General features: G+C 38.3%; 2 long non-coding RNA genes across 11 annotated transcripts in view; both read left to right on the top strand.

Moving 5' to 3' along the window:
• The first annotated feature begins 1,100 nt into the window (after positions 1 to 1,100).
• The window catches only part of LOC149081348 (uncharacterized), a 151,113-nt gene continuing 124,650 nt past the window's right edge, over positions 1,101 to 27,563 (top strand). Inside the window, exon 1 of the long non-coding RNA XR_016193443.1 lies at positions 1,101 to 1,248. This is a non-coding gene — a long non-coding RNA (uncharacterized LOC149081348). The remainder of the gene's footprint in view (positions 1,249 to 27,563) is intronic.
• The window catches only part of LOC149081349 (uncharacterized), a 61,811-nt gene continuing 51,430 nt past the window's right edge, over positions 17,183 to 27,563 (top strand). For 6 of the 10 annotated variants that reach the window (XR_016193434.1, XR_016193441.1, XR_016193439.1 and 3 more), the window contains exon 1: positions 17,183 to 17,323. This is a non-coding gene — a long non-coding RNA (uncharacterized LOC149081349). The remainder of the gene's footprint in view (positions 17,324 to 27,563) is intronic. The other 4 variants (XR_016193435.1, XR_016193438.1, XR_016193436.1 and 1 more) reach the window with 1 other exon arrangement.

The raw sequence follows: 27,563 nt of genomic DNA, 5'->3' as shown, positions 1-27,563 counted from the left end.
AGGTGTATTTACAATCAGAAAAAAGCATTCAATTCACGTGTAGTGCTCTGATATGTCATTCGTTTTGCAAGGGATTGTATAATTATCCAAAAAAAAAAACTTTTTATGCAGTCCCGTGTCAGCGAAAACCCAAATAAAAAGTAGTTGCCCTGTTTCTCCTGATGCCAAAAAAAATATGAATAAATAAAATAAATAATTTCAAGTGCAATATTCGTTGAGATATTCGAATTCACCTGGAAACGTGAATTTTTTCTTTCGTTGGCATCAAGAGAGGCAGCGCAACATCTTTCTAATTGGATTTCTGAGCACACGGGGATTGTATGAAAAGTTTTTTATTTTAATAATTATACAACCCCTTGAGACACGAATGACATACCTGAGTACTACTGTTATACTGTAAAGGAATTAGCAAAGTTAAATAATAGTATCGTTCGAGGAATAATGGTATGAAAGGATGGACTTTCAAATTATGTATTTCAAAGCCATACCAGCCAGGTGTTATCCAGGTGTTAGGAGTTAGAGTTCCAAAGAATATGGATCATGAAAGAAACCTATAAATTTGGCGCGTAGCACGTAAGGAATACAGAATCGAAGAAGTAGTATAAAAAGTAGCGATAAACAGATCTATAAATATGGGGACTGAAATGAATCGTATAAAGGGTGCAGGACAATATGAAAGAAATCGGTATAAGTTGTATAAGAAGAATATGGTAATAAAATTCAGCGGCCGCGCTCATATTTCAATGATATTTGCAGCTGGTCAGAATTTTGTATACACGTAAAAGCGTGAGAAAGTCCAGGGTTAGAGCAGATGGTTTTAGGTGAAAGGAGTTTTGCGAATTCCGGGAATAGTTCCCACAGGAACGTCAACCGAACCAAAGGGATAGCAGTAGCCAATGAAACGCATGTCCATAGGAAAATGTTATCCAATAATTTAAAGTGAAGAGAAGTTCGGTAAAGAAAATTTAGGAAAGAAAATCGGAATTAGCGAATGAGAGGAAGTTTATGGAATATAGGTAGGAGTAGGCGGATAGCCAAAGAAAAGATATATATATGAAGTTTGAGAGATAGAGAGGGACAGAGGGAGATACAGAGAGTTAGAGAGAGACTAAGAGAGTGAGATAGAGAGAGACAGAGAGTGTGAGGTTGTGGAAGTCCACACGATAAGTGTGAGGTTGTGGAAGTCCACACGATAAGTGTGAGATGGGCACTCACGAAGGAGTGAAGTTGATCTTCACCGGATTAGGGGTAAGTCACACTTCCGACTTTACGAACCATTTATCACTCTCCATGTAAATTGAAAATATGTAATGCACTATCCTAGCTTCTATTTGTAAATCGTATATTTAATGCCCTTATTTATCGTAGCCTAATAATTAAAGAATAATTAACTGTTTTATCCTTGTTTCCTTGGACTTGTCATTTACACGGGCCTGTGGTTATTGACTTAGCGCATTAGTACAATGAAGCATAAAATTAGTAAGTTTATGAATTAATTCGATCACGGCATTTGGGATGTTTACATTAGTTGGATGATTAGATTTCAATGTGGCAGTAGGGTAACCAAGACCTTTGTAAGTCGGTGAAATGAAACAATAATGAAAGTACTGCCCGTTAACAATAAAAAAAATAAAGTACCACTCGTTAACACTACACGTTATTTAGAAACTTTTTCTAATTGGAAGTTTACACCTCTAGGATAAACGAGTCACCAGTAAAATGCCACACCCCCTGTTTGCTATATGCGCCCTGTATATATTCCTTATCTACTCAATGCAAATCTTGATAGGTTTGATATTTGCGTATATGAGGATTTAATATAAATGCAATGTAGATGGTTCTCTTTTATCAGCATGCCGTAATATCCTACCTATAAAATCCGCAATGAAAATCCCATTTTTTTGGGGTGGGTGGGGAGAAAAATCCAGAAATCCTCATCTGGATTTTTCTCCCCACCCCAAAAAAATGGGATTTGCATTGCGGATTTTATAGGCAGGATATTACGGCATGCTGATAAAAGAGAACCATCTACATTGCATTTATAAGTGTGACCAAATGGTATAGACATAAACTTACCTTTGGCTCTTTGTCGTCACCCCCCTCCTGAAAATTCGAAAAAGTAAATACAATAAATTACCAGGAATAGAATAAAATCATTTACTCTTGATAAATTTCAAGTGTGAGCCAGATTATAATAGGAAGAAAAACAAGCAATACATGTGTTACGGTAAATCTGACAAATCTGTTGTTATGCATACCTAAAAATCTTGGTAAATATGATAAATTTAACACTTTTACCGGCGAATATGCATCATAATACCTAAATGTCGTTGGTAAACCTGATGAACACTAATATATACATAATGTTACGAAGGGTAGAATTTGAAGAGGCTTGGTTAACGCATGCAAGGTTCGCGTGGCATGCGATTGTGATAATAGAAGAACGAGATTCTAAATGAACTCGAAAAGTAGAACGCGAAGGGAGAAGACGTTCGGAAGGCTGCTCTAGTTTAGCAGTAGTTTTAGCAGCTCATGTAAATAAAAGCAAGTATTTGTTCTCGAATCCTCGTTCGTGTGATTGTCTAGCCATGTTCAAGTCCTCGGCGAAGAACCCTGGAGAGATCCGCGCGACGGGACGGGTCTGGTGAGAAGAGGTTCGACGAGTGACCCGGCGGCGCGACGCAACAAAACTGGTGTCAGAAGAGCGACGCTGCAAGGACTTGAATGGTCAAGACGAGAAGTATGGAGAAGAACGAGACGGGAGAACAGTTCAAGCAGCTGATGGAGATGATGGCCCAGATGAAAGTTAGCATGGAGACCAATATCGCCGCCGTCAACACATCCATCGCTGCTGTCAAGGAGGATATCGTCAAGGGTGTGAAGCAAGACATCTCCACGGCTCTCGCCGGTGTGAAGGAAGACATGGCCACCCTTCAAAGTACAGTGGACGGGATGGTCGGGAGGATGAATGTTATGGAGGGAACTGTTACTGCAGTCGACGAGAAGCTCTCACAGAAGATACTGGAGCTTGAAAAGAAGATCGAAGTGCATGCACCTTGTGGGGAGCCTCACCACGTTCTACCGGCTGCAGGTAACGTCAACATCAAGCCCTCGACGTACGACGGAAGAACCTCGTGGACGGTTTATAAGACGCAGTTCGAGATGGTCGCCTCAGCGAACGGATGGGACTCTGTACTCAAGAACTTCCATCTAGCCGCTGCACTCCGAGGAGAAGCGGCTGAGGTGCTACAGACCCTCGCTGTAGCAGACCGGTCCAGCTACGAAGTCCTGTCTAACACCCTCGAATTGAGGTTCGGCGAGAATTATCTCAAGGACTTTCACCGGCTGCAGCTGAAGACTAGGCAACAGAAGACCGGAGAAACATTGCAGGAGCTGGCAATGGACATAGAAAGACTCTCGCTGTTGGCCTACTCCGATTGCCCACCAGACATCAGGAATGGACTGACCTTGCAGTGCTTCGTTGACTCTGTCAGGGATCCGGACATCCAGCAGGCATTGCGTCTGGGGGAATACCAGGATGTGAAAAGTGCCCTGGTCTACGCCATGAAGTTCGAGGCAGCTAATCAGGCTTCGAGGAGAGAGCGACGGGTGGTCCGCGGTGCCGTCGTGGAAGACTCTGCTTCGGACATCATCAAGGAACTGAAGGAACTATTGAAAAGTATCAAGGATGACCGTGGGAACTGGAAAGCCAAGCCTTTGACCTGCTGGGGATGCAATGAAGAAGGCCATCCAAGGCGGTTATGCCCCCACACAGTTTCCAAAAGGAGGGTCAGCCCTCGAAGCTCCGAGCAGTTAAACTGAAGTGCGGCCATCTCGCGGGGCAGAGATCGCTGCGAAGTGTAGATGCCCCACCCATTGTCTATCAGATCTCACAGCTGAGTGGCGGAGACCACGGAATATATGTGGAAGGTGAGATTGGTGGACTTCCTTGCCGCATGGTCATCGACACTGGCGCCAACGTGAGCATCGTCCTGACCGATTTGGCTCAAAAATCACAGCAAAGGCTTTTGGAGGTAGCACCGTCATTGTCCCTACAGACCGTTACCGGGGAGAAGGTGAAGGTGCATGGGAAGATGGAGGTATCAGTGAAGTTCGCTGTGGTCACCTATTGCCATACTGTTTTCGTGGCTGATGTCCAAGACCCGTGCATTATAGGACTAGATTTTCTCAGAAGATACGGGATATCTCTTGACTTGAAAAGTAATCATTTGTACACGCCAAAAGAGCACGTCACCCTGTTCGGATGCGATAATGAGGTGATTCTCCCACGGAAGATATTGGCCATTCGGGACTTCGTGATCCCGCCAAGAACGGAATGCATCATTCACGGAACAGCTGGGAAGACCAAGGACTTTCGACTGGGATTAGTGGACTTTCCTGATGACAATAAGAAAGGCTTATTGATTGCTGCTGCTCTGATAGATTCGTCGAAGGATGTTGTCCCTGTTAGATTGGTCAACATCAGTGACAAGCCGAGGGAGGTTCGGAAAAGCGAGGAGATCGCTACGTGTGTTCCAGTCACGTGTGTGGTTCGGGATTCCACGGGGAACCAGTCAGAAGGTTCTGGTGAACTATTCGAGAGTCTGATTGGAGACACACAACTGAATCCGGATCAAAGACTACGTGCTCAGTCAATTATCGAGAGATTCCGACACGTCTTCTCTACGTCATCAGCTGATGTTGGGCGCACCAGCTTGACACAACATCGTATCGACACCGGGAACCATCCACCGATCAAGCAACATCCTAGACGACTCCCGTTTGCCAAGGGAGAAGAAGTCAGTAACCTCCTGAGGGATATGCACTCCAATGACGTCATAGAACCGTCAACGAGCCCATGGGCCTCGCCGATCGTACTGGTGAGAAAGAAGGATGGTTCCACCCGCTTCTGTGTCGACTACAGAAGGCTGAATGACGTTGCCAAGAAGGACAGCTATCCGCTGCCAAGAATCGACGACACTCTGGACACGCTTTCCGGACATCAGTGGTTCTCGACCCTGGATCTGAAGAGTGGATATTGGCAAGTAGAAATACACCCGGACGATCGAGAGAAGACGGCCTTCACGACCGGACAGGGACTGTGGCAGTTCAAAGTGATGCCTTTCGGGTTGTGCAATGCACCCGCTACTTTCAAACGACTGATGGAGACCGTTTTGCACGGACTGTCCTATGAATCGTGTCTTGTGTATTTGGACGACATCATCATCGGGGGAAAGACATTCTCAGAACACCTGGAGAATTTGAACAAAGTGTTGCAGAAATTGAAAGATGCCAACCTGAAGCTGAGTCCGACGAAGTGCAGTCTGTTCAGACGTGAAGTCACCTATCTAGGGCATATAATCTCTCGAGAAGGAATACGGACGGATCCCGAGAAGACCAAAGCTGTGGGATGCTGGAAGCAACCAAAGAGTGTGCACGAGCTTCGGAGCTTCCTAGGATTGTGCACCTATTACAGGAAATTCGTCCAAGGCTTCTCTAAGATAGCGAGACCACTCCACCGACTCACTGAAGTCAAACAGAAGTTTTTGTGGACTGATGAGTGCGAGAAGGCCTTCACGTCCCTGAAACAAATGCTAACATCGGCTCCCATTTTGGCGTTCCCACAAGCAGAGAAGGAATTTATTCTCGACACAGACGCGAGCAACAACGGTATCGGGGCTGTTCTGTCACAAGAAGTGGACGGCAAAGAACACGTCATTGCCTATTTCAGCAAAAGTCTGTCTAAGCCCGAGAGGAATTATTGCGTCACGAGGAAGGAGCTGCTTGCAATCGTCAAAGCTGTCGAACATTACCATCACTACATCTACGGTCGGAAATTTCTTCTTCGCACTGACCACGCGTCATTGAGGTGGCTGTTGAACTTTAGGAACCCCGAGGGTCAAGTGGCTCGATGGATACAGCGGCTGCAAGAATATGATATGGAGATCCAGCATCGTATGGGAGCCTCGCATGGAAATGCCGACGCATTGTCGAGGAGACCATGCCCACTGAACTGCCGTCATTGCCTCAAGGCAGAAGAGAAATACGGGCCTGAAGACCCAATAGTGAGACAGCTAACATCTCAAGTCTCAAGTGACGATCCTTGGAGTGATGAGAACACCCGAAAGGCACAGATGGAAGATGCCGACATACGAGTGATTGTACACTTGAAAGAATCCGCGGGAAACCGACCAGCATGGCAAGACGTCGCTTCTTCCAGTCCGACCACTAAGAGATATTGGGCCCTATGGGACTCCTTAGAGATGGCGTGCTCTACCGCCGTTGGGAGTCAGAGGACGGAAAGACTTTCCGATTGTAACTCATTCTACCTAAAGGCCGTGTGGGAGAAGTTTTGGAAGAGTTGCACGGAAGCCCGACGGGTGGACATTTCGGCATAACCAAGACGTTGCAGAAAGTTCGGGAGCGATTCTATTGGGACAAGTCCAGGGCGGATGTGGAGAAATGGTGCAAGGCCTGCAACACCTGTGCAGCCCGAAAAGGACCTCCGAAGCGGACTCGTGCCCGACTTCAACGCTACAACGTTGGTGCACCGTTCGAGAGAATCGCCTTGGACATCCTAGGACCGTTGCCTAAGACCCATAATGGTAACAAGTACATACTTGTGGTGATGGACTATTTCACCAAGTGGCCGGAAGCGTATCCCGTTCCCGATTAGGAAGCCGAGACGCTGACCGAAGTTTTGGTACAGAATTGGGTGTCTCGATTCGGAGTCCCAATGATAATCCATTCCGATCAAGGAAGAAACTTTACGTCAGCTGTGTTCATCGGCATGTGCGAACTTCTGGGAATCAAAAAGACACGAACTACTCCGCTTCATCCGGAATCCGATGGGATGGTGGAGAGATTCAACAGAACCATCCTGAATCACCTTTCGCTGTTCGTGTCAAAGAATCAACAGGATTGGGACTCGAAGTTACCACTTTTCTTGCTCGCCTATAGGAGTGCCGTCCACGAGAGCACCGGATTTTCACCGTCACAGATGCTCATGGGAAGGGATCTTCGGCTGCCGAGTGACCTGCTGTTTGGGCGACCGCCTGATGCTCCTCTTCATATAGAAGATTACGTTGGACAAGAGCACCTTGAACATGTGCATCGAATCGCCAGAGACAGGATTAACATCGGCTCCGAGAAGATGAAGGAGCGCTACGATGCGAAGGCCACTTCTCGTGACTTTAAGGAAGGAGACCTCGTCTGGCTTTGGAATCCGAGGCGCCGGAAAGGGATGTGCCCGAAACTCCAGACTTCGTGGGAGGGGCCTTATCGTGTCGTGAAGATACTGAATAACGTCGTGGTGCGGATTCAAGGGACACCATCGTCGAAGTTCAAGGTGGTCCATATGAACAGGCTAGCTTATTATCACAGTGAATAAGTGAAATTCACCGATTTCAGGACTGAATTGCCCGGGACGTGCAACTTTCGAGGAGGGGGGGGCAATGTTACGAAGGGTAGAATTTGAAGAGGCTTGGTTAACGCATGCAAGGTTCGCGTGGCATGCGATTGTGATAATAGAAGAACGAGATTCTAAATGAACTCGAAAAGTAGAACGCGAAGGGAGAAGACGTTCGGAAGGCTGCTCTAGTTTAGCAGTAGTTTTAGCAGCTCATGTAAATAAAAGCAAGTATTTGTTCTCGAATCCTCGTTCGTGTGATTGTCTAGCCATGTTCAAGTCCTCGGCGAAGAACCCTGGAGAGATCCGCGCGACGGGACGGGTCTGGTGAGAAGAGGTTCGACGAGTGACCCGGCGGCGCGACGCAACAATATTATAACTTTTAGCAGAAATTATGCGTAATACCCGAGTGTCGCTGATAAATTCGATAAGTACCGAAAAACATCATCACGGTAATCGGTGACTATGCATATTTACCAAGTGCAGTTGGTAAATTTGATAAATATTTGAAACTTATCGGCTTTATCTGTGATTATGCATAATACCCTACTGTAATTTGTGAATCTGATAAATACGAAAAAAATTCCAAATGAGTCTAGTATGTGTATGAATATAGGCCGGACCCCGATATAATGATAAAAAATTTCACGATCGTACTCCGATATGATTATACAACAGCCCTTCATGAATGAATTATCATCTATAGTTTATGATCCAATGCGATTCATCATGTTTGCCATTGAAACGACGCTTGGGTGTTATGCATAATTGTTGGTAAAACCAATGACGTTCGACTACTATGCATAATCACCGTTAAAAGTGATTAATAAAGGGGAATTTATCAAACTGTCCTAAATGCATAGCGTTTATTCATAATAACTGATAATTATGTAAAATAACCGGATTTATCACGTCTACCGTAACGCACATACATGTTAATTCCTTGCACGTTCATATAATTGCGTTTATGGAAACTATGAAATTACCGGTAAGATTAGAAGAGTTATTGTATTATGTTGTGGGCCTATTCATCATGAGTAGAGACTGGAAGTTGAGGCAAATGACCTTTTTTTGAATATTTTCAAACTTTTTTGCTAAAAATGCTTTTTCTTTCCTATTTTCAAATTTCTTTGCAAACAATGGCTATTTTACTATAGTTTGAATAGTTAGTGAATTTAAGTGGCCATAATCTGTAAAACTTGGATATTTTGAGCATTGAGAAAAAAAAATCATCAGAAAGCCCCCCCCCCCCCAACGATCTAGCCTAATTTTAACGCAAATAATTGATCTCAGAGCTTGGTGTTGCCAATCGTTAAATTTGGTTTGACTGGATAGTGTTAGACGTGAGTGATTTGGTTTCAGATTAACCGATGTTAAAAAAGTAGAGGAAAATTATAAACTTTTGTTTCTCTCCACACGCTTTACATATTATGTCTCGAATCAGAAAATATTAGGCCTTGTGTTGAAATTGTTCTTCATTGTCAATTTTCCCAAAAAAGCAGTTCAACACGTAAGAAGGCTCTCACTCTTAAGGGCGGACGGAGGTTGATAAACAGGGTTGATAAATCCTCTTAAGGGAGGGGGCGCAAAAAAAAAAAAACATGGTATAAAGGGGGCTTGAGCTAAAAAGTGGTTTGAAACGCTAATGTAGAACTTAATACCTACTTCCGCCTCCTAAAAGCAGAAAAAGTGCAAATGAGTAAATAACCAAGTCTAAATAATCAATAATCATTCAGTTTTCATGAGTAGAAGTTCAACTGAGTAACAAGTGAGCAGCGTATCAGTACATTACAATCACGATAATAAATTTATGTGTTGCATGTCTTTATGACATTAAATCGAAATGGAACAGTACAAGAAAGATCATGCACGTTGGAACAGCATAAAGCTTGACACATCGTACCTTGGATTTCTAACTTTTAATACTTTTGCCTGATACGTATAATCACAAAAAAGCAACAGCGGGAAAGGCAAATACAAAGAAAAATACGAAATCCTCACTAATGCATTTCGATACATTTTATACTATGTATTATCCTCTGAAGACGGCGTCGGAATGCATTAGGAATTCAGTATATTTCGGCGCATTCGTCTTTTTTGTTGTTCGTGTTTTGTGTGTGATTAATTCTTATCGATTTGACGCTCCCTTGATATGAGGGAAATTTACATTCATAACTGCGTTTCAATTGGAAAGTGAAAGTGAATTCGATAATTATATTCGGTCCACTATTTCCATAAGTATTGGTCATAAATCAATTAGGATTTTTATATTCAATCGATATGTAATGAAATAATATATGAAACATGCGGATATGAACGATTTTTATTTTGCCAAATTGTAACGTTTTTGACCATATAAATGAAGGGTTCACAGCCGTAGTAGACCAAGTCTATTTATCTGTATTATGGTTAATAACATCTTGAAGTTTTTATAAAAGCCGGACGTAAAAAAGACAGTTCTAACTAGGGCTGGTACGATTAATCGGGTCGGTTAATCGATCAAATGCTAATCGCAGTTAAATTTTAGTTGAGTTAATCGAGTCGATCGATTCGATTAAAATTTGATTAAAATTGTTATTGAAAGTTTGTAAATTGCAATTGAACAAAAATTCATTGTCTCCATTGTGAACATTAGTTTTTTGCATTCTCAGAGGCATTCTTTTGCATTCTTTGTTCATCTCTTCACAAGTACCATTCGGAAGAAGTTTATAAAAAGCAAGCAACAGTGTAATCAAAAGTAATTTCGAAATCGGTGAATAATGACTAAAAATAACCGATTTAAAAAGAAAACATGATGGAAAAAGAAATTAAAAAATTACAGGTTATGGCAATTATTCTCAGCATATTTAATTGCTTGAAGCGGCCAGCCTCAATTTCTTAACCTATTCCTATATTTGTTCATATCTACCGAATAGGGGAGTGAAATGAAGAAATACATATTATTTACACAGCATCTATTAACATTATAAGGGAACAAAAAATATCCGATTAAAATATTAACTGAACTTTGAAATATTTAATTCCTTTATAGCACATGAACTGAATAAATTACCTATCAAAGACTTTAAGTTGTTAAAAGTTTATAAAAGGACTTGATCTACTATGGTTGTGAACCATTCAAATAACCTTTGGACTCGGGTTTGAGTATTTGATCCATTTTCCAAGATGCGTAATTATCATTTCATGATGCTAACTTGGAAAGTTTAAGAAGCTAAACTAAAAACCATGACTATAGACCCTTCATCCCGCAAAATAATAGCCTCAAAACTATAACACTTAATAATACTTAATAACACTTCATTAGTTCAACTGAATATTTTTCACTTACATCTGGAAAGGTAAAGAATATTGATTGCGTGATTGATAACATTGAAATTCACAAACCATTTAATCAATATATTTAGTAAACTTTGTTTTAAATATGACTGTTTTAACAGGTTGTCATGGAATTGACGGGCCGATTTAAAAAATGAACAGGAAAAAAAAGCAAACGATATAAATTCACCGTTTGCTGCATTGCGCTTAGGAAAAAAAGTAAATTTTCAGTGTCACTATTTCAAATTAAGCTTTAATATTTGTAAGAGATTACGCTGCAGTCTCTTGAATAAAATAAAACTCGTCTGGAACAGAATGGAATACGACCGTTTGAAAATATCCTCCATTTGCAGAACTGACACATGTGATCTTAGAACAAAATTCGCAAAAACACCTGCAAACGTCTTAGCCGGGATTGTGGAAAAAAAACCTCTTGAAAAGAAAATACCGTATTTTCGCATTACAGACTGCATTGCCATCTGTTAACGAAATTTATAACCAATTTCAAAACTCTGTCTGAAATCTGCCACCTTCATCTGAGACATTTGCTTGCGTTTTTGAGAATTTTCTTCTAAGATATTATGAATATATAGATCATAAATATATGAACACAGGAAAAGTACAGCTCTCCAAGCATGAATTATTAAACGAACTAAATAGACTCAACTGTGAAGCCGAAATAATAATAATGACTGAAATAATAATAAGTACTGAATTCCAAAATTGTGATGTGGGAAGGAGATACAACGCAGTAATCCGAGAAATTCACGAACATCAGATGCAACTAGTAGAGACCGAAATTGTGCAAGATGGATTTACGAACATAGTTGAGGTTCAACTGTTGAAACCCTCTCTAATTACTGACAATGCGGAGATATGTGGTGACACGTATATAATTGAAGAAGAAATAGGATCATCAAAACCCAAAATTGGAGTTCATCCAGTGTATCATGTAAATAATACTTTGCCTATGGATAACTTGGTGAACATTTTGACACAGTTCTAGGCAGCATGGGCATCCCTGAAGAAAAAATTAGTAATATAATTCAACTTTTGATTGCCATCCTTCAAGCAACGCCGAATAATTACCACCAGATTAGCACAAGATGCAAGCCACTCAAAATTCTACAGTGGAATGCCACTAGTTTGAAACCTGATTTCCAAAAATTTAAACAATTAGTAATTGACCTAGAAATCGACATAGCTCTGATCTGTGAAACATGGATGAAGCCTTCTCATTCTGCAAAAATTTTGAATTATAAATGTGTAATCTGGAAGTTTTCTATTATAAAACCAATTCATAAAACGGGTACATTGCTCTGGGGGGTGCGGGAAGGAAAAAAAAGTTGGGAACCACTGTTTTAGAAACTAGTGCTATTGGTGGATGTAAGCCTGCACGAAGCAACCCTACATTTGGCCATTGTTTCAATTGTTTTCCGAACATTATAAACTGCCTTCCATTAACGATACAGATCAAGAGTCACAATTAATGTCGAAAAATGGCAATAATATTTATCCTACTGACCTGCGTATGCTCCTGTAAGAAATGAAAAAAGAAATAATAATAAAGATCTTTCACACACATTTGCATGTAGGAAATATAATATTGAAAACACAAAAAAATGGGTGAATTGCATATTATTTTCAACAAAAGTAGTAGACGTATCTGAATACACTTTATATGAAAGCATATAAAGTGTATTCAGAAAAACTCATGTTGCATACTAGTAAAGAAAAATAATAATAATAACAACACATGGCAACCACGAGAATATACAGGGTGCTCTGTAAATGCTAATGCAACTTTATTTATCTAATGTCTTTATCTAATGAACCGTCCCCCGTAGAGATACAGCTTCAGCTTTTATAATGCTCAAAAGGCGTTCAAAAATTACTATGTACAAGTTTTGAGAGTGGAACTACAGTGTGTCACAGCTAGAAGTTTAGTGTTGACAAGTGCATAGTCACTCATTTTCGTTCGAACAACCCACGTTTCTCTTACGAGTTGAATGGTGTCACTATCCGGGATGCAGGCGAAAATGCGAGCCGATCTCCTCATTAAAAAAGTCTCGCCACAGAGAGCAAAAGGCCTACAACGATAAGTTATTCAATCATTACAGTTCACTCATAGTTAGAAAAAATGGTGGCAGATGGCAGCACTACACACATAACAAGCATTACACAGAAACAAACTTCACGTCAGGTTTCACTACACGTACACGCACATTTTCGCATGTGCCAATTCGTTAAAGGTTCCGCAGAGGAATATGGACGAGGTGCATGTGTGGTTTAGTAGTAGTAGTATCCCGGATGCAACTAGGGTCACCGATTTGGGAATTCTCATTGACGAGCGGCTTAGGTGTCTGAACATTATTCAGCGGTGGTCAAAAAAGCGTATAGAATGCTCGATTTCATTTTCAAAAAGGTCTCCGCGTTCTCCTAAAGTCATTCCTCCGCTTTTCCGAGCTTAGTTTGTCCTGGACTTGAGTATGCTGTAAGGTTTTGAAGACCATACCTACAGATGGACATAGACTTGGTTGAAGGGTTGCAGAGAAAAGCGAGGATCACCGATTGAATTGAGTGAATAGTGAAAGTGAATTAAGTGAAAGTGAAATTGAGTGAAAGTCTGTGAAGATAGATGTTCTCTTCCTGAGCACTCCGATTTCTTAATAGCCATAAGTAAAGCAAAATATTCGACTTGGAATACCGTGTTATTGATATTCAATTTAAAAGGCCATCTGTAGATGTCATCTTTCTGAAGGATAGTAAAATCCGCCGCAACTCCATCTTCGGTATTTGAACCATCGGTAAAGATGTTGAAATAGGATTATTTACATAGTTCCGTGTCGGCCGGGTCTGTAGATATTTGACTACCATCAGGATATTCTGCCGGGTGTCTCGTCCATCCGGTGATTTTCCTCTGAAAATGAGTGTGACTGATGTAAGTTGAATCTTGTAGCTGGGTATTGCATTTGTTCCGAAGTGTCCCTATTTTAGCTTCGTACTCCACGATATATCTTAGTGGAGGCAGATCAGCCAAGGTGCAATGCAAGGTTATGGTGTCGCAGGGAATTTTTCTCTAACAGCTTTGTTAATAAATGGAATAGCTTACCCCCGGAGGTAGTAAATTGTAACACAATTGACACGTTTGAAAAGAGATACGATAAACATGTTGGGGTAAATCGCAAAGCTATCCATACTTACAACAAGACAACCATAAGTATTCTTATGGGCATTGTATAATATTTTATCATGTATAGATATTATTTCTAGTTTTTGCGATTGCCTTTTTATTTGGGTTGCTGTAATTTTGAAATATATGGCATCCATATTTGTTATTGGCAACTTTTTCTCAGCAACTTCGTTGGCCATTATTTTGCCCGTTGTCGCTTTTTATTAGTACTTTTATTCGTGTGAGGGATCCGTTAGTTTTCAATAGATTTTTCAATTCAAATATTTTCATTGTTGAGCTGAGAAGAGATAGCGCTACCAGTTTCGAATCGGAAATTAGAAGACAGCGAGATGGTATAAAAATTTAGATTTTTTTTTTCATTTTGTGTTTAACTGTATTTTCACTCTCAAAACTGGCACTAGGTAATTTTTGAACGTCTTTTAAATATTTTCTTTTTTCTTGGAATTGGCATCATACCTATACGGCGGACGGTTGATGACATAAAAAGGCTGCATCAGCACTTACATGACACCCTGCATTTCAGAAAATTACCAATATTCTATTATTTCAACATTTATAGTTCGAGCCATTATTGACACTTTACGCAGAAGAAATTTATATTTCAAAATTCAATATTCTGTCATCCTTGAGAGAACCATTTACTATAATTAACTATTATTATTAAGGCCCGTAGACTTGCGAAATGGCACGAAAACGGGATAAAAAAGTCCTAAAATTAAAATTTTATTTTAAAAAAAAATGATTGTTTTTGAAAGTGAAGGGAGAAAATTCTATAGCATTAAAAAAAGTACATGTAAATTTATTATCAACATTATATTTCACCAAAAGTTGGCAAATGGAATTTTCTAAATAAACAGTTTTTAATTTATGAATTAAAAAATAAATTACTTTGAATTAATTTTGATTTTATGAAATCTGAAAGAAAAAATGTAGCTTTCTGCGTATGAAGTTTTATACTGGGATAAACGTCTCTGAACAATCTACAAATATTAATGGGGATAATTTCAGGGAAAAATATCTGATGAAAATATCATATTCAAACAAGATTATGTTTAATCCAAAGCTCTCGTAGATGAATATGGTAAATCGTCAATTAATTATTTAATTAGCGGAATATAACTATGGTCCAAGGTGGGGAATTCGAATGGTAATGTGTTGGTTTTGTTTGTTGATGTGTATGAATAAAGCCAACATCACAAGATTGAGAATGTTATGAATGTTTTTGTCGTCTTTACACTTATTTTAATTTAGTTCAATTTTCACTGTAAAATATATATGTGCAGTGCACGCATCATGCACGGGTAAAAATAATTAATTAGTGCTAATTAATTGCTTTAATGGAGAGATGAAAGGTTATAAATTTTCACATATTGTATTTATTTGGGAACTATGCATAACCGCATATAGAACTGATAAAATGTAGTGAAATTTAATCAAACTTTCTTTATCGAGAAGATTGATGACTATGCATAACTACCGGTGTATCAGTTTTACACACGCAGGAACATATACGTTTTAACATTAAAATACATAGAAACCAATTGCGACCGAAGCCAAACGGCGTATAAACGAGGTTCCACTGTATACCGTGCCTCCCCATTAATGGACACTCCCAGTTAGCGGACAAAATTTTTTGGGCCCAAGGGTGTCCGTTATCGAGAGGTTCTACTTTAGTAGCAAATTGGACTACTCCCATCCCTTTAGCACACTTTACTTTGAAGAACTTCACCGCCTTTATAGCCTCCATATTTCCTTTCCGCAAGGATTAATAGGTGGAAACGCTCACAAAAATTGGGTTCTCCATCTGCCCTTTAATATTCCCCTGGGTAAACGAAACTTGCAAAATCGTAATGCATGTAAATAAAATCTTACGAATCGAGATCATCAAACATGAATTTGAAGATTTGAAATTATCGATGCAAGTATTTTTAATATATCCCCAATCAACCATTTTACGAAGCCGGAAAAAGACGTGTTTTCACTCAAATTCCTATACAGGACCAGAATTACTAGAATTTAGTTTCATTTACGGTTTCGTGAAGTGACCAACTCTTGGAATTTTAAATAAAGGCTAAATTTACTTGTAATTATAGTACTGAGATTTGCCTGTATAAAGAAAGATAAAAATTAAGTTATAAAGAAATTATGTATATTTTTTGTTAAAGAAAACAAAAATTAATTAAATTGCAGCATAGTTTTCATAACAACTCAATGCAATCGACATACATACAGTTTTATTAACCTTTTTCATTCTGAAAAAAAAAAAAATACCATCGAAAAAATGCCCCAAGAATGCCCTAAAACTAAGAAAAATTCCTTTAAAAAAGAAAAAGCGTGAAAAAATTCAAAACAAATGCAAGTGTCATCGCCATCCAGGATCTTATTATATTAATTATGATATTTTACTATCAGGTCGAAGAATTCGAATTATTTTACTTAATAAAAATGGGAGAAAAGTAACAGATATATGCACAACGTCTCAGTAGTTATTACACTCAAAAATCAATTGTCCATCTAAGCAAATAAATTCAGCAATATATCAAAGAAAAAAAGTATAGTGATAGATATTAGCAACGCATATAATGAAGAACAAATGTTCACATATAATGATGTTAAATATGCTTCAATATTAGTACCGACTTCACCTATTATGCAATAATGTCGTTTTATGTGATTTAGATTTTCAAACCAGTGGAAATTACTATTACACAGATCACGTAATAGGTAATGTTACCTACCCATGAGGCATACGGTCACGAAGACCAACCCAAAGACCAAAGTGCTTTTCGACAGCATGTTGCTTCAATTTGGATATGGTGCTTCGTTGTGCGAGCAGTCCCATGATCACACGGAGTATTTATAATGCCATAGAAAAATTATTGTTGATTATTCAGCCAGATCTGTGTCAATAAGAACGTTCATTCGTAATACGTTCAAAACCAAATTTTCCAAAAGCTAATATTTTCGTGGAAGTTGCTCCCTCCATGTTGTTGTTTTTGATCATTCTAAACTAATCACCCGACGGCTGAGTAAACGCAATCATAGCAGCGTGCCTAAGAATTATCCAAACGGCTTTTATCTCTTCAGGGAAAAAAATTCAATGTATTTGTGTGTCTATAAAATGTTTTTGAAGAATTGACCGCCAAGCCCCTGGGAAAATATTATTATCATGTACGATTGCCTAACTTTATGGGTTTTCAAGAAAATAAAGTGTTTGTTTTCAAGGGGTAATGCGTTTACTTTAGAAAGACATTTTAAGTAATCTATCCATTTATTTATCAGTCATTAATTATCAGAGAAAAACATCTCAAGCAATGAAATTCAATACTATGTTGTATGAAAACGGTTGAGGAGGGGAATTCAGAAATGTCTTAACGTCCTATGAACAGTTTTATTCCATTTATCAGGTAATTTATTTGATTTTTCCGTGTGGACTGGATCGAAAAAATCTGTCAAATTTTCTTATATATCTGTGCTTTTTCACACACACACACATATATATATATATGGAATAATAAATTATTTTTAATAATAAATTTTTTACTGATAATAACAATAAGTAATTTTACTGATATTTGAAAATTTTCTAAATTTTGTAATCCGCTAAAATCCAGACTTGAGGAAGCAATTGCCTATCAGACCCAATTGCCCATTTTTAGTTGTAATACGACGGTCATGTGTTTAGTTCAGTAAGGGTAAAAAAACAACAGTGTTTACCTGTTCCTTTTTATTAGATTATATTTTACTTTTCAACAGAGTCTCCTTCAGGTTCCACGCATTGTATTTTCAATGGCGTTGGTTTCAAAGGTTCTTCATCTCGTCAGAAAATTAAATTTTTTCTGTTAAAAAAAAATTAGTTACAGCTGCAATATCGGCGTTTCCTTTCTGATGAAAAAATTCTCTTAAAAACAAACTCTGATTATCAGAAGCAGGAAAAAGTCCTGTGGGAACGAATCTATAGAATTTGGCGGATTAGAGATAGGTTCAAAGCCTAATTCATGCAATTTGCCATTTCAATTGTGTATCTGTGAGATGGAGTGTTGACTTATTGAGATAAGACCTTTCTCTTTGTGCGCAAATATTGGCTGTTTCATCAGCAGCTGTTCTTCCGAATTTCCCACAAGTATGGCATAATGTTTTTTTTTTTTTTTTAATTATTTCCTGACCCTTCTGGAAGTAGTCTATGTAGACAATGTCTTGAGAATCCTAAAAAATGTGGTAATCGATTTTCCGCGGACATAACAGTTATTAGAACGACGAGAATTTCAAACTACCTACGAAAGTACGAACTGCGTAGAACGACGGTTGTGGTTATTTTGACAGCAATAGGAAAAAAAATCAGCATAAATTATTTTTCTTTAACGAAACTTCTTACAACAGCATCTATTCAGTATCTTTGACTTATTTTTGCAATAAACCCTTGTTCATGTACCTTTCATTCTGGATTTTTGACAAAGCGGCTTGTAATGTCAGACTAATTCCGTGTTTTGTGACTTTAACTATTTTACGATCAAAGGACGTAATATTGCGTTCAAACGCCAGTGGAATGAATTCAAACAAGTTCACTCTGTTTTCTTTCCTCTCTACTGATCATCCTGAAGTTTTGTAGCAACCTTACAATTTTTTTCTCCTTTTTGGCTTTTTGTGTACCCTGACAGTAATTATTTTCCCTCACATATGATGTATGCTTGTTATAAGAGTGAAAGAGAACAGGTAGGGTGAGGGTGAAAAGAAATATAAAAAACTTTGCACCTACATTATTTCCTATCACCTTATCTTTTATACTATCTTATTCTTTTAGTTGTGTGTGTGTCTTTTTTTTTCCCTTCCCTTTTTCCAACAGCGGTTAGGTTAGGACACACGATTATACTATATTTATTGCCGATTCGCCAAATAGAGAGCATCAGAATTTCTTGCCAATTCGCTTGCACGAAATTGACTTTTGATCCAGTTTTACCAATTCTCTTGATGATGCCAACCACTGGTGTTGGGGAAACGTTGAGAAGTAACTCAAACGGACGACGGTCTTCGAACCCGAGTAAACAATTTTCATCAAATGATGGCCACGAAAACCTTATCAACTATTTATACAAATACAAATACAAATACAACGCCACAACAGGCAAAATGCCCAACGAGGTGGCTGATAAAAAGATGCCCATAAAAATATGGATGTCATATGTTTCAAAAATACAGCAACCCCATTAAAAATGAAATTAACACAAATTATAAACAATATATACACATGATAAAATATTATACAATGCCCATAAAGAATACTTATGGTTGTCTTATTCTAAGAATGGATAGCTTCTCGATTTACCCCAACATGTTTATCGTATTTCTTTTTAAACGTGTCAATTGTGTTACAATTTACTACCTCCGGGGGTAAGCTATTCCATTTATTAACAACCCTATTAGAGAAAAATTCCCTGCGACACCATAACCTTGCATTGTCCCTCACCAATCGATACTGGTGTCCCCTTGTAAAAGCGGTTGATTGGCGGTGCACTAAAAGTTCATGGTCCATCCTATCCATCCCATTGAAAATTTTGAACACTTCGATCATATCTCCTCGACACCTGCGTTCATCCAATGTAAACATATTCAAAAAATGAAGTCTCTCTTCATAACTCAAGCCCTGTGTGCCAATAAGGACACGCGTAGCTCTTCTCTGCACCCCTGCATTTAATACTGTTTATATTTACAGATTTATTTTTATTATATTTTTTTTGCAACCGTCTTCAAACGTAACTAGGCATATTTATTTTTTTAACAAGTTTCAGTCTTTCATACATCGAGAATTTTTGTCGAAATTTTCATTTTACGTTTAAGAGAGAATGGGAGGGAGGCTTTTCTTTTTTTCAGAAATCAAGAATAGAGCCGATTCCACGTAGCCAGCTACCATGGAAAATTTTATATAACAATATTTATCGAGAAATGAGACGAAGAGTAGAGAGAGGGAGAGATGAAGTTCGTTTTTGAGTTCGGAACCGGAAACAAAAGATGACCAGCAGTCGTGGGGAAATCGGGTGGTTTGGATTGATTCGAGTTTGTCTGTATTACTGGATGTGTAGGGGTCCCAAATTTCAGCGGCGTAGGAAAGAACGGGGGAGATATAAGTTTGGTAACAAAGTAGTCTGATATCCCGAGTGGAGTGTTTTAAAGATGCGGCGGAGGGAGAAAAGTTTGTGTAGACACTTCTTGTAAATGTAGTCACCATGTTTGTTCCAACGTAGGTCGGCTGAGATTATGGCACCGAGGTATTTGATTTATACAAATACAAATACAAATACAACGCCACAACAGGCAAAATGCCCAACGAGGTGGCTGATAAAAAGATGCCCATAAAAATATGGATGTCATATGTTTCAAAAATACAGCAACCCCATTAAAAATGCAATTAACACAAATTATAAACAATATATATATATACATGATAAAATATTATACAATGCCCATAAAGAATACTTATGGTTGTCTTATTCTAAGAATGGATAGCTTCTCGATTTACCCCAACATGTTTATCGTATTTCTTTTTAAACGTGTCAATTGTGTTACAATTTACTACCTCCGGGGGTAAGCTATTCCATTTATTAACAACCCTATTAGAGAAAAATTCCCTGCGACACCATAACCTTGCATTGTCCCTCACCAATCGATACTGGTGTCCCCTTGTAAAAGCGGTTGATTGGCGGTGTACTAAAAGTTCATGGTCCATCCTATCCATCCCATTGAAAATTTTGAACACTTCGATCATATCTCCTCGACACCTGCGTTCATCCAATGTAAACATATTCAAAAAATGAAGTCTCTCTTCATAACTCAAGCCCTGTGTGCCAATAAGGACACGCGTAGCTCTTCTCTGCACCCCTTCAATCAAGTCTATGTCCCTCTGTAGGTATGGTCTCCAAAACCTTACCGCATACTCCAGTCCAGGACGAACTAAGCCTCGAAAAAGCGGAAGAATGACTTTAGGAGACCGCGAAGAGACCTTTTTGAAAATGAGACCAAGCATTCTATTCGCTTTTTTGACAACCGCTGAACAATGTTCAGAAAACTTAAGTCGCTCGTCAATGAGAATTCCCAAATCGGTGACTCTAGTTGCATCCGGGATAGTGACACCATTCAACTCGTAAGAGAACCGTGGGTTGTTCGAACCAAAATGAGCGACCATGCACTTATCTACGCTAAACGTCATGCTCCATTCATTTGCCCATGCTGCAATCTTGTCTAAGTTGGTCTGGAGCAACTCCCTATCGCTTTCATTCCCGATTACCCCCATTAGCTTCACATCATCTGCGAATTTGCTAGTAATTCCATCGATACCCTGATCGAGTTTGTCGATAAAAAGTGAAAAAAGTATGGGGCCAAGGACACTTCCCTGAGGAACTCCACTTGTGACGTCTGTCCAACCAGAGAATTCCCCGTTCACCATAACTCGTTGCGACCTATCTCTTAACCACGATTCTATCCAATTCAGCAAGTTGCCCCCTATTCCAATCTCGTGTAAACGCTTCAAGAGTTTGCCATGTTGTACCCGATCGAATGCCTTCTGGAAATCAAGGTAAACAACGTCGACATTTTTGCTCTTACCCAAAGCATTAGTCACGTAATCATAGAAGCAAAGGAGGTTAGTTACACATGACTTCCCCTTCCTGAACCCATGCTGATTATCCGACAATACATTATTCTCGTCTATCCACTTCACAAACTGCCTTTTGATGATAATTTCCAAAATTTTCGAGAGGGAGCTCGTCAAACTCACTGGACGATAATTAGACACCACTTCTCTACTACCCTTCTTAAATATCGGAACAACGTTAGCCAGTTTCCAATCTCTCGGGACGATACCCTCAGCAACACTACTCCTGTATATCTGTGCGACTGGCCCCAACAATTCATTAGCACCTTCCCTGAGAACCCTGGGATAGATATCATCTGGTCCTGGTGCTTTGCTTGCACATACATTTCTTAGAAGATTTAGGACCTCCACGTCTTCTACTTGAATATCGTTGAGGGTTCTATTACCCCATGCAACACCCGTATTTGAGCAACCCCATTTGAGCAACTTGGGATAACGTTAAATTATTGATGGAGTACGAGTATTCAAGAGGAAGTAATTTACGAGTAACTTTCATGTGTGAACCGTTTTTGAGATATTGATTGGCGTTTGCCATAAAGAACACCAGTCCGCGATGGAAGCCAGGTTATGTTGGAGAAATTCTTGATCAGATTCATGGTGAATGATACGGTAAATTAGCCATCAGCAAATAATCTAGTGGTGCAGTTGAGGGATTCTGGGAGGTGATTGATCTAAAGTGATGAAGAAAAATAACGGTGAGAGGAGACCAGTCCTTGAGGGGTCCCAGGCATTACGGGGGCGGATGGGAGTTATAGTTATTAAAATGGACAAACTGTTTACTATGTTTAGGATTTTGCGTATCTTCATGTCTCTATTTTTGCAAATGTTATACACTCCTGTTCTGCATGTGCTATACAATTTCGCCTTGCATCCTTTTGTATATGCAATAATTTTCTACCTCGCATGTTTTCATATTGTTTTGTTATTGAATCAATGCGAACATAATATGTCATTACCCCCATTGTGCATAATTTTTGATTGCAACACTCTCTGTAAACTTCTGATAGATTTCTTGCTATGTTTTTTTTTTTCCAAGTTTGTACATCTCCGCCCTCCCTGTTTCGCATGTTATGCATTAACACAGAGAGAGAAAGTTATAATCAATCAATGAGTTTAATAATTTCATCAGTTAATACTTTAATTAATAATTTCATCAGTTAATACTTTAATTAATAATTTCATCAGTTAATACTTTAATTAATAATTTCATCAGTTAATACTTTAATTAATAATTTCATCAGTTAATACTTTAATTAATAATTTCATCAGTTAATACTTTAATAATTTCATTAGTTGATAATTTTATTTATTAATAATTTTATAAAAACTTAAAATTTTCGCCTGCTATGTCATTTGTACGAACACACTGGAGCTTACTCCGCTTCGTGAGTGCCCTTTTTTTCTCTAGTGCCCCACCAGTTTCAATTTCCCATAAAATGGTCTGATTTCAACATTATTTCTTTCTGTTTTAAAAGTTATATGAAGATTTTCTTAGCCCCAAATGTGCTTTTTATTACTGTTTGACACATGGAATGTTGCCTCATCTGGAGGAAGAAAAAGATTATTGGGTGAAAACTAAGTTCACCATCGATGAGTGCTAACATCACTTTGTTTGCTCGTAACAATGGCATCGTATGTAATGATGCTTTCAGAAAACCTGCAAAACGGTGGTTTGCAGAATTGGAAACTACCGTGTACTATGTTCGTACCCTCTCGATATAAATACCTTTAATCAGCCTGCCGGATAAGTCCACCTAAGTTCCAAGTGGTCGTGTGATGTAACAAATTGTGAAGCGAAGTCCCATATACATGGTCTTCATAATTAAAGTTCCCTTTTGAAATGGCCATATAAAACTACATGGCAAAATATTATGAAACTTGGTAATAGTTTACTTAATGAAATTCAATTTTCCGTTAAAAAATAAAATAGTGCAAAAACTCACCACCAGCAGGGAATGGTGCTGTATGCAATATTGCTAAACCAAATAAGACATGAAGACATCTCTTCTGAATGCTTTTAAGCATTTCTAAAACGAAGCGGTTTGTGGGGTTTTGGCGGAATGGAAAAATGCGATACACACCGACATGTCCGTAACATTCCTCCTGATATTCTCAGAACTACTGTCGGACGAACGAGTCGAACCCATTTTAGAAACGATTAAAAGCATTTTAAACCCATGTCTTCACGTCTTATTTCATTTAAAAATATTGCATACAGCACCATTCTCCACTGGTGGTGAGTTTTTGAACTTTTTATTTTTACGGAATATTGAATCCCATGACCTCCTGTAAACTATTGCCAAGTTTAGAGACATAGATGGCTTTTTCTCGGCCCAGGATATCAAGGAAACATTTTATTTTATGGATATTATGCTGAGGTGATCTCAGAAAGAAGTCGTCTCCGATGGGACTAATAAAGAAGCCAGGGTCGTGTCTCCAGTGGTGTATATGGTAGCATGCTTGCCCGGTATGTAAGAGTGCCTGGGTTCGAGTCCTGGCGGAGACAAGATGAGTTTTCTTTCTGAGTTCACCTCAGCATAATATCCAGAAAATAAAATGTTTCCTTGATATTACCAAGTTTGATAACATTTTGTCCGGTAGCTTCCCTTTTATGGCCATTTCAAAGTGGAACTTCAATTATAAAGGCCCTGTATGATGATAATATTTTGTATAATTTATTCGATTGATTGAATTGTAGATATCAATGGAGAAAAATGAGACTTTATTGCGGAAACCATAAATTTCTTTAATTTTTGCATACATTTCATGATCCGCACGTAACCTGTTGCCACCGCCTGGAGCTTCATGGCACTCATGTGTCGGCGGGTCCTCATCATTTGTGATATCTGTAGACTGGGAAACAAAAATGATTGTAAGAGATCAATAAGTTATTGAGATACGTATTTACATACATTTGAACATTGAACTTCACGAATCAATCGAATCACGAATTCATCAAATCACAATCCTTGTGGAATAGTAAACTACAGTAATTGATGAATATACACAAATTTCTCGGAGGATCGATGTTAACACATCATGAAGTACTTACCAACCTGCATATGATCATTATTAATAAGTATTATCTCAGCAATAACGTACAGTGCACAAAAACCCCTACTTTACATCTCAAAATCAATCGCCAAATTTAAAGAAAAATAACAGGAAAAGAATTTTACTTACTGTATTTTGCTGCATTTATACAAAAATAATCATTCACTTGAGATTTTTTTATTTTATTTTAAGTACTTTTAATTCAAATAATTTCCGTCAATAAATTATCTAACATACGTGCATGTATTGAAAATTATTTATAGCATATCGGACGGGGGGTTCCCATAAAAGGTTCTTTTTCTATCCAAAATAAGTTCTTGAACACCCTATAATCACCTTTATCTTTTACTAGCTATAATACCCGGCGCTGCCCGGGTTTTCTTCCATGAGGCTGTTTGGATCACGTGATATCTCCCTCTTTCTATGAGGGACATGCAAACCGTGTCTAAGTTAACCAATATGACGACTTCCTGAGCGACTTCATGAAATAAACAAATCTAGATTTAAAGAAACATAGAAACGAATATATTTTTTTTTCCTTTTTTTAAGGGGCGCTAGGTATTTCTATCGCCCCTCCCCCCGAACTTAAATTTATCCATCTGCCTGTTTCAGCTTTCAAAAATGCTTAATTGAAGCTGTGGAATTTCTTCGATGTACTTTACGGGCCCATAATTCATTTCAAAAAAACCTAAACTATATCCATTTATGCAGTTGAATATCAAAAGACACAATACGGAGACATTAATTTTCATGCTTGAGAAGATATAAATAAAAAGTTGAAATCAATGTTATTGCATGAATGTCCAACTCAAAAGTAGGTCCGGCTAATTACTTCATTTTTAATCTCCTGGGCTTCGTATATCTCTAAGCGAACTCAATATTTCAAAAATCGAGTATTGAATACAATTTTTAAAATTATTGATGGGGCGGAAAATCCCACTAATTTCCGCATTTCTACAGTAAAATCGACAATTTTAGCACTGATTTCTATGAGGATCACCCTTTTCCTGACTTTCAAAGCGACGCTGATGATGATTATGACGTCTATTCAAAAAGCCTCATTACTGAGAGTATATTGAAAATGTGGCAAACCATTATAAAGGCATAAACTATTATACATATACTAACAGGATTAAAGAAGTGACAAACCGTTGTAAAGGCATATACACGTCTGAAACGCATTGCTAGGGAACCACGGCAACCAAAGTAAACGTTCGGAAAGTGATTGTTGAGGCCCAAAAACCATTGTTGCCCGACAGTTTTTTGCCCATTTGGGGCATTTGCCCTGGTCTGACGAAATTTTAAAGTAGCCTATCGTTCAAGTCGGGTCCCATTTGGTATATATGAAAAATTTGGTGACGATCGATCTAAAATTGTAGATTTGTATAGAGATCATACACACACACACACACACAGAAAATCAATTTTATATATATAGATATGTGAGGGTTAATCATGAATCAGTGCAAAGTGAATTTAAAGGAATATAAATATTCTCGCATGTTAACTTGTTCCAGGCTCGAATTCTTCCGGATTGGACGAGAATTTTTTTATACTCCGGTATGGATATAAAAAGAATTATGTACATTTCTAATGTTTATTGTGACAGCAACAATTTTTTTAAATATGATACTGTATTCGGGATGAGAATTTTCATTAAAGTTATTTTAAAAATTGAACGCTTATTAATCAAAGATAAATTAACCTGTGAAATTTCTTTTCCCCGTAATGCTGAACTTATCAAAGAATTTGGTCGAAATTTACAAGATGTCCCATAAATTCGTAAATAGTTTAAAAACTGATTAAAGTTGAAGAAATTGACGTGTTTGAATGCGGTTTGCGAGAAATAGTTATTCTCACTAGTTGCGGGGGGGAGGGGGTTAGTTCTAGTTTTTTGTTGATAGATGGACGCTGAACGAAACCGAATCGCTGGAACTATGGAAATAAATAAGTAGGAATATCGGAAGAAATAAGAACTAAATCAGAGTCCTATCAAATTCAGGGAACACGATTAACAGTTCATTTCCGAATTTTCCTACAGCTGGTGCTTACATAAGGTTTTCACATTGGTGGGTGGAGCACAATTGGCGGAGTTGTTTTACCTCAGTCACGAATCGCCGGCTGAAGCTTTGCGAACGTTTCGGCAGAGGAGATTCAACGGAATTCCAGGTACAAGATTCTGTGATTTAATTTCGTGCAATGCCGTCGAGAAATATTACATTTTTTTCTGCACGAAAAATTTCCCCCTGCGTGAGAAAATTTTTTCGGAAACCGCATTCAAAATATACCATAACTTTCGAGCAACATACGAACTTATAACCCAATATATGCAGTTTTACAAGACGTTTTATTTTCATCCTGTATATTTACGTAATTTCCTGAAATCCAAATAATGACTGCATTTTGTTCCCACACAAGTGATACAATTAAGTGGTGTTTCCTCAAAACGTTAATTAATTTGACATTTGTGTTGCTTATTAAGATAAACATTCTAAATTATTAATTCCAGTAATCATACAGTAATCATCATCGCTCAAGTTATCGGTAATCATACAGGGTGATTCAAAAATAACCGTCGGGTTTCAAACAAAATATAACTTGAAACATATAAATTGTACTTTTTCATAGCAAATGGGGTATGAAGAATCAAAATTTAAATTTTTATTCCCACACATTCAATATTGCAAAAGTGCTTTGCGTTTTTTAATACGCGACATCTTCATCACCTGTGTCATTGCAATGCGCGTACCGAAGAAAATATGGAGCACATTTCCATTAGACGAGCCTTTAACCTTTTAAGCGGCAATTAGAAATCAATAACCCCCCCCCCCCCCCGAAACTGCTTTTTTCTTGAATGAAGTGGGCTTTCTTGCGATTTTCAGCATTTGCAAGCTAAAGGGTATTTCTCGATTGAGAAATCCTTTTTACAAAATATCTGGGCTTGTCCA

Source organism: Pholcus phalangioides, unplaced genomic scaffold (genome assembly GCF_987345545.1).
Source record: "Pholcus phalangioides strain wild (caught in Gottingen) unplaced genomic scaffold, Ppha-v1.0 ptg000010l_1, whole genome shotgun sequence".
Classification (NCBI taxonomy): Eukaryota; Metazoa; Arthropoda; class Arachnida; order Araneae; family Pholcidae; genus Pholcus; species Pholcus phalangioides.
This window is presented reverse-complemented; position numbering and strand designations above follow the sequence as displayed.